Raw genomic sequence first — 8475 nt, 5'->3', positions numbered from 1 at the left:
ACACATATCGCAGTGTGAGCTGGCCCGTACTGCCCCTGGGCCCCTGGCCCAGAACTTACGCCGCCACTGATCCCCGATCACATCCCTCGACAGTCTTTCTCAGCTCCTGCTGTACCTGCCCAAGCTCCAATCACAGACCGGGACTTTGATGACGTCACTCTTCTATACCGTCGCCCTCCTGCACCAGCTCGCACTGTACCTTGCCGTGGTACACCACCACGCTGCACCCAGGCCGCCGGTCAACGCTCGTTTTATGGCCCCGAACTGCCACTGGTGTTCGCACGCAGGTCGGGACCTCCACGATGCTCCGAGTAAATCCAGTTACAAGCCGTTTCACCGCACAATTCTCAGCTGTGCTGGTAAGCTGACTATATTTAAAGCTGTCGCAGAAACTGCGAGCAGTATTCCCTGGTAGTCTAGTGGTTAGGATTTGGTGCTCTCACTACCATGGTATGGGTTTGATTCCCGGTTTGGAAATAATATTTACAGAGCAAGTTGACAAAAATAATTTAAGTCTGTGAGAGACTGAATAATTGTTTCACTCATCATTAATCCATCCACATGTGTAGCACACTGAAGGAAATTCAAATATGTTTGCCGAGCGACAGTCGAATTTTAATAACTTTTTATACAACCGAAGAATCAGCAGATAAAGAGGATATTCTTCCAATAGCATTTCATAGATAGCCCCGAGTACAAGAGGAAGTAAGTCTTGCTACAATTGTACAGGGCCCTGGTGAGACCACACCTGGAGTACTGCGCACAGTTTTGGTCTCCTTATCTGAGGAAGGTATACACTTGCCTTGGAGGTGGTACAACGGAGGTTCACCAGATTGATTCCTGGGATGAGAGGACTGTCCTCTGGTGAGAGATTGTGTCGAATGGGCCGATACTCTCTGGAGTTTAGAAGAGAGAGACGTGATCTCATTGAAACGGACAATATTCTGAAGGGGATCGACAGGATGGATGCTGAAAAGCCCGGCTAGCTCAGTCGGTAGAGCATGAGACTCTTAATCTCAGGGTCGTGGGTTCGAGCCCCACGTTGGGCGATTACTTTTATGTTGCTTTCGCGGGTAAATATCATTAATGAACCCATGATCTTCTTTTGCACAATGATAAAAATGCGAACTCAGGGATGTTGATAATTTAATCAAATAATGAAAGCAGCGCCTCAGACCGCTCGGCCGCCCGTACTGTTAGATGCTCCAGTTAAAAGTTATTGCTCTGGAAAATTTTAGACTGGGCGCTTGTTCAGGGTTGATGGAAGGCCCAGTGTCCGGGGTATCCTCTCCCCCGGGGTTTTCTTGAGCTCTGCTCGGAGCACGGCGAGCTTTGGCACAGCTCTGAGATTGCTTGCATCCCTGGGATGGACAATAAACCTCTGTGCTCTGGAACTGGGGAAGAGCGAATAATTAACAAGTTGTTTGTCGGTTTCAAATGCAGCTTAGATCTGCTGGTATAAACCGATAGCATTTCTTTCATTCTGAGAAACAACGCTAACAGAGACATTCAAAACTTCAATCACTGAACTTTAATAATTCTTGAAACTTTAATCCTTGATGAAGTTTGATCCCCGATCTGATTTTACGCAATCTGTATTTGAGGAGCCTGGTTTTAAATGTTCGTTGCTCATGGAACAAGGTATCCAAAACAGCTTGTATTCAATGTTATTGCAGAAAAGTTTTTGTTTGAGATATAATGTTTCTGCGCAGGCTTGAACCGGAAACCTTTCACGTGTGACGGAAATGTGATAACCACGACACGACAGACACTGTTACTTAGCTCAGTGCTCAGAGAGAGGTGTTCAGCAACAAGCTGAAATGCTCAATGCCTCTCTCTGCAAAAAGTTCCTTTCACAAACATTTCTCTGCCCAGAACAACAACAAACAATAATGTTCTCCTTTCAAATTCATTAAACTCCCCAATTTCCATATTTGCAATTTTAAGGACAAAGGCTAAAAGCTTTTTCGGTCAGAAAATTGCAGGAACCTCCGGTGTTTAATGAAAGGGCTTTTGATTGTTGACTTCTGTGCACACCTTGTGTTATTTATTTAATTCTTGGCAACCTGTATCACACAGCCACCAGAGGGCCTATCTGTTGGAGTCACAAGTGATCCCAGCATCCCTTGGGAGCACGGTATATAAGCAGGCCACCCATGAGGTACCTGCACTCTGGAGTCTTCTGAAAGGAGCTAATGTCACGCTTACTCATTGTTCACAGTACTCAGTTTCATCCTTTATTTTGACCGTATCAATTGCCGATGAGACAAGTAACAACCGCGCAAAAATGCAAGGAACAGTTGGTATCCTGGAGAAGTTCTCAGAAGGGGAGAACTGCGAAGCCTTCGTGGAGAGACTCGACCAAAAATTTGTGGCCAACGAGCTGGAAGGGGACGAGAACGCTGCCAAATGAAGGGCGATCCTCTTTACAGTCTGTGGGGCTACAACCTATGGCCTCATGAACAATCTTCCAGCTCAGGTAAAACCAGCAACTAAATCCTATGAAGAATTGTGTACGCTGGTCTGGGAGCATCTAAATCCTAAAGAAAGCGTTCTGATGGCGAGGTATCGGTTCTGCACGTGCCAATGGTAAGAGGGCCAGGTCGTGGCGAGTGATGTCTCAGAACGAAGGCGTCTCGCAGGACATTGCAAATTATGAAGGGTTCCAAAACAATTGCTGAGAGACTTTTTTATGCTTGTCATTGGCCATGAGGTAATCCTTTGCAAACTGTTGACTGTTGAAACTCAGATTCTGAGCAAAGCCATAACGATAGGTCAGGCAATTTCAAACAGCTCCTTTAAACCCAATCACAGAATTTATTTCGAGTGCACTGGATGGAGGAACATGATCCATGTAAAAAATTGTTATCATTTTACATGAACCAGATGTTCATAAAAGTTTTGGAGTTGAAACTCACTGCATAACAGCACAGCTGGCAATCTTTGCGGAATATATTGATGCAGCCAAAATGCACAATGGCAACCTGGAACTGTGCGGCACCGAATCCTCGGGGAAAAAACAGTTAAAGGCTTCGTCCCTGGGTGAGCTCGAACCACCAACTAGTTGATCAACAGCTGAACGCACTATCCCATTGCCCCACAGAAACTAACTTAAACATGTGTTGCAAGACATCCCAAACCAGGGTGTCAGTCATTTAATGCTTCACTTTACTCTGACCGGGATGCAACTTGTCCACTCTCAGTTGTGCTTTTCCCAAATAAAGTGTAGAACATTCATTGTCGATGTGTGGAAGCAGTCTGGTCCCGCACACTGCAGACACTTCCATTTTACGGCCAACCAGCTCTCCCAGAACCGGTGTGATCTACCTTCCAGCCTTCCGGTGCCTTGTCTGCGACAAAGTATTCTGATTGTCCCGAAGCCGGTATTAGGTATTAATTCCTTTTCAGCTCCTGACTGCAGATATTCCTGTGATGACACGTGAACTAAATGCTTACAGGGACAGTTGGATACATCAAATCTTTGCTTGGTGAAATTTCAAAGATTGAAAGGGATGCACTTCAACCCCAAACCTCGTCAACCGACTTGCTAACGACAACAAGCTGCTCCCGTGAGATGGAAGCCCAGTTGCTGTTTCAAGCTTGAATGCAGGTACAAGCAGAACTCATTCAAAGAAAGTCCAAGTCCCTGAGGCACCTGATTATTTGCACCAAACTCCTTCACAAAGTGTTGAGGTTCGTGTGGGATGATATGGGCACATCTTCCCCCACACTACAACACGTCAAACAAAACTCAACGGCTGTAAAGCGCTTTGTCGTCATGAGTTCCTGACTGCAGAAATGTAAGTCCTTCTTTGCAAAATTTCTATGCAATTTCAAAATTATCAGCAACATAATGGGCTCATCCAGGATTTGAACCCAAAACTTCTCACAACAAATGTGAAGGGAGAATCATACCCCGGGACCAACAAGCCAACTGTTTGACAATATGGAGATAACCATTACAAGAGTATTTTTTTGTGTGTCGCTATTCTTGATCAGAGAAGCACATGAGACCGAATCAATGACTTTGCTTTTTCGTCCTGTCTTCTGAAGCGCAGCACGGTCCCACTCCGACAGTCAATGATCTGTGGGACGTTAGTGTATCCAGGCTGCGGGTCGCCACCCCGAGCGCAGCAGAGGGGATTCTGCATTCGTTCTCGATGGGACAGGATTTCCCGTTCTCTCTTCCTTTTGTCTGTATACCTGTGCTTTGGTGTCTCTATTTATTCCCCCTGTCTCATTTTCTAGTTTTCAATGGGAACAAAAGATGAAATGACTGCCACGATGGAACAATTTCTCTCACTCAAAGGTAAATGCACTACTGTTGCTCCATGAGGTCTAGACAGCTAGCCGTTGATATTCAGGTTCATATATAAATATATATAAATATATCGACAAGTATCGTACCTGTTTCCTGGTGGTCGAGGGGTTAATTCCGGCGCACTAACCTGGTAACGATTCTCGGTCAATTCGTCAAATAAATATAATTGACATCTGTGACACGAATATTAATTGCTGTAATCACCAAAAATAACCCCATTACTTTCTGTTACGGACCGAGCTCACAGATTTTCTTGTTTCTCCTGCCCGTTGCTGGACATGTGTTCGGGGTTAAATTTTACAAACTTGGCAAGTTCAATGATCGCGGGGAGACGGTTTGAGCCTCTGTGGACCCACTGTGAGGATGTGGAAGTGAACACGGTGGCTGGGTGATCCGTGACATTTCTGTGAAGGGCAGCGGAGGAGAAGGATTGAGAAGTTTCACTATGATACAGAAGTTTTTTCAGGTGAGCCAACACATTCCTGATCCTTCTCTCTTCTTAGGTAATCCCCGGAGTCCAGGATGACTTGCTTCTGCATTAAAAATCAGTGGTGATCAGCACAGTGGGAGCTCACAAGTCAGCTCCCCTCTGTTGTGCCAGCTGAGCCAGAGGTTTCCTTAGTGTAGTGATTATTACGTTTGCTTTATCCGTGAAATGTCACCGATTTGATTCTGGCCAGAACCATTATCTTTAAACGTGCTGTGGATGAACAATCAGAGGTGAGTCTAGTGCTCTGGCAAATGCTGGCTGACCTGCTGAGATTTCCAGCATTTGCTGTTTTTATTTGCTATTTATTCTCCTGGCAAAAGGGCTACCTGATTCCTTAATTGCAGTTTATTTCACTTGAATAACTAGATAACTTTCAGTGAGAGAAAACGGATCAACCGGGGACCATTCGCGTGTGAGGCCAACTTGATATCCGCTGCACCTCAGCACATCAAAGGGCGAGAAACCTGAATATAAAGGATGAGCTCACAAATGTCAGGTGCAGTGCAGTCTGGTCAGTTGGTAGAGCATGAGACTCTTAGTTTTGAGCATTTGTGATTCAAGTCCCACGTTGGGTGATAACTTTTCATTAAATTTTATATTACTTTCACGGAAAAACATAATTAATTAATCCATGATCTTCTTTTGCACAATGAAAGAAATACTAGCTGAAGGAGAGTCCATAATTAAATCGTTTCTTCTGTGCTCTGCAAGTGAACTCTTCAACCATAAACTATTTTACACACTGTGCTTTCGGGGTGTGGTTCAAAATATTCATTGCGAGTAACATCTACAGGAGAATGGGGAAAAAGTGAGACTAACTTTAGAGCAAGAGACTGGTTATTGTGAAACACCAAAAGAATTATAAATTCGAGAAGAATGACATAGAAAAGAAATGTGACCCCTACACCCAGAAAGAAATGTTAAGGCAGAAGATTAAATGCTACATTCCTCTGTGCAAAAAATTCCTTTCACAAACATTTCTCTGACCGAAACTGCACAAAACAAAAATGTTCCTTTCAAAGTCATTAAACTCCCGAATTTCCGCGCCCCCCGAATCTCCTGAAACAGATGCCTCTAGTTTTGCCGATTCAATCCATGTCCCTTTGCAATGTTCTGCTTCCATCCACACTATGAAATGTGCCACTACCTTATAGAATCATGGAATGGTGACAGCACGGAAGGCCAGACTCAGCGAGTCGCACTCCCCCCCGCTTTCCCCGTAGCCCTGCAATTGTTTTTCCTTCAGACACTTATCCAACTCCCGTTTGAAAGAGAATATTGAGTCTGCCTCCACCGCACTTTCAAGCAGTGCTTTCCAGAACCTAACCACTCACTGCTAAATGGCCACATCCTGTTCCTTTCTGTAATGTCTGGGAAACACGAGATCAATTCCTGCCACACTCACAGCTTTCCTAAATATAGCACCATAATTCTATTCTCATAAAACCATCTCCTTGAAGTATCGGCCAGCTGTGTTGGAAAAGCTCTGGTTATGTTCCCACCAGTACTTCAACTGCAGTGTTTCCGTAGTGTAGTGGTTATCACATTTGGCCAATGCGCGAAAAATTCCTGATTTGAAACTCAGTGCTAACATTTTGAAAACTTGTTCAACTAAATATTAGAAAAAACGGAATAATTCACATTAGTTGTTCAATGTTAACAAAGTGCAGTGTCCCACAGCCCTGTTACATTTGCTGTTTCTCTGTACAGTTCTGTACACACACAAACTCTCCACAGTGTCTCTCACTCCCTCCCGTTTCCAGTCCTGACGGTGCAGAAAGCCCGTCTCAAAGCTGCACATACCAGCTGCTTTCAGTTGAGTTGTGAGAGATTATTAAAGGATCCTGCAGCGCCGCCTCACTTCACAACAGCAGATCAAGGCCGCAAACAACCCATCGACTAATCGCTCGTCCCCAGCTCCAGAGTGAGTTCGGCCGGGACAAGCAGCAACATTCCGACCCCGCACTCTCTAACCAGCCGCTGCAGGAATGCAAGTCCTTCTTTGCAAAAGTTCCATGCAGATTCAAGGCCTCGTCCGGGATTTTAACCCGGTACCTCTCCCATATTTAAATCAACAACCCCGAAGTGAGAATCTTCGCCCTCGACCAACGAGCAGACTGCGTGACAAATGTGCAGATAATATGTATCCATTTTAATAGCATTTTTTGTGTGTTGTTATTCTTGATCAGAGAAGCACATGAAACCGAATCAGTGACTTTGCTTTTTCGACCTGTCTTCTGAAGCGCCGCACGGTACAACTCCGACAGTCAATGATCTGTTGGGACGTTAGTGTATCCAGGCTGAGAGTGGCCACACCGAGCGCAGCAGAGGAGTTTCTGCATTAGTTCTGGCTGGGGAGAGTGTTTTCCCTTCTCTCTTCCTCTTGACTGTATCCCTGTGTTTTGGTTTCTCTATTTATACCCCTTGCCTCAGCTTCTAGTTTTTAAAAGGGAACAAAATATGAAATGGGCGGCACTGTGGAACAATTTCGCTCACTCAAAGTTAGATACACGACCGTCGCACCATGAATCCTCGGCAGCTAGCCATTGATATTCAGGTTCATATCTGAATATATATAAATGTATCTAAATTTATGATAACTGTTCCCTGGTGGTCGAGGGGTTAAGTCCAGTGCACTAACCTGATAACGATTCTTGGTCAATTCATCAAATAAAAATAATTGAGTTCAGTGTGACGAAGAGAAATTGCTGGAATCACCATGAATATCCCCATTGCTTCTGTGACGCATCGAGCTGATATATTTTCATGTTTCTCCTGCGCTTTGTGGGACACTTGTTCGGGGTTTAATTTTAAAAACTGTGTGAGTTCGCTGATCTTGGGGTGACGGTAGCAGCCTCTGTGGCCACACTGTGAGGATGTGAAAGTGAACACGGTGGCTGGGTGATCCGTGACATTTCTGTAAAGGGCAGCGGAGGAGAAGGATTGAGAGCTTTCAGTGTGGGACAGAAGTTGTTTCAGTTGAGCCAACACATTCCTGATCCTCCTCTCTTCTTCGGTAATCCCCGGAGTCGAGGGTGTCTTGCTTCCACATTAAAAATCAGTGGTAATCAGCACAGAGGGAGTGCACTGGTCAGCTCCCCTCTGTTGTGCCAGCTGTGACAGAGGTTTCCGTCGTTTGTTTTATACGTGAAAAGTCCCTGGTTCGATCCCAGCCAGGAGCATTATGTTTAAACTTGCTATGGATGAACAATCAGAGGCGAGTTTTGTCTGCTGGCAAATGCTGCCTGACCTGCTGAGATTTCCAGCATTTGCTATTTATTCTGTAAAACTCGAACTTTTCTCAAAATTCAAACATATCCCCTCTGTGTGAAGAAACCCTAATGAAGGATCATTTTGGACGCGCTTAAAATGAACTTTGGGATTTGAAAATATGCATGGGTCTTCAGGCGAAATGGAGCTGCAAACCAGGGGACCACGAACCTCTTAAAAAGCCAGTCTTTGGTTATTGGAGCTGACTGGGATATTGGAGCTAAACAAATTGTCTGGGGAACTGTGTAAACTCCAAAACTCAGCTCCCGAGGAGACATTAACAGAGCAACAATTGAACTAGAGATTGCCCGCTGCAACTCGAAGCATGAAACCCATTCAGCACATGCATAATGTTAATCACCTATCCGGCCTGCATGGAAAACCCAGGCCTTGG

General features: G+C 44.9%; 1 non-coding gene across 1 annotated transcript; it reads left to right on the top strand.

Moving 5' to 3' along the window:
- The first annotated feature begins 976 nt into the window (after positions 1-976).
- trnak-cuu (transfer RNA lysine (anticodon CUU)) lies at positions 977-1049 on the top strand. The gene has a single exon. It is a non-coding gene; the product is annotated as a tRNA-Lys (tRNA).
- Positions 1050-8475: the final 7426 nt, after the last annotated feature.

The sequence above is a fragment of the Pristiophorus japonicus genome, unplaced genomic scaffold, assembly GCF_044704955.1.
Source record: "Pristiophorus japonicus isolate sPriJap1 unplaced genomic scaffold, sPriJap1.hap1 HAP1_SCAFFOLD_33, whole genome shotgun sequence".
Taxonomy (NCBI): Eukaryota; Metazoa; Chordata; class Chondrichthyes; family Pristiophoridae; genus Pristiophorus; species Pristiophorus japonicus.
This window is presented reverse-complemented; position numbering and strand designations above follow the sequence as displayed.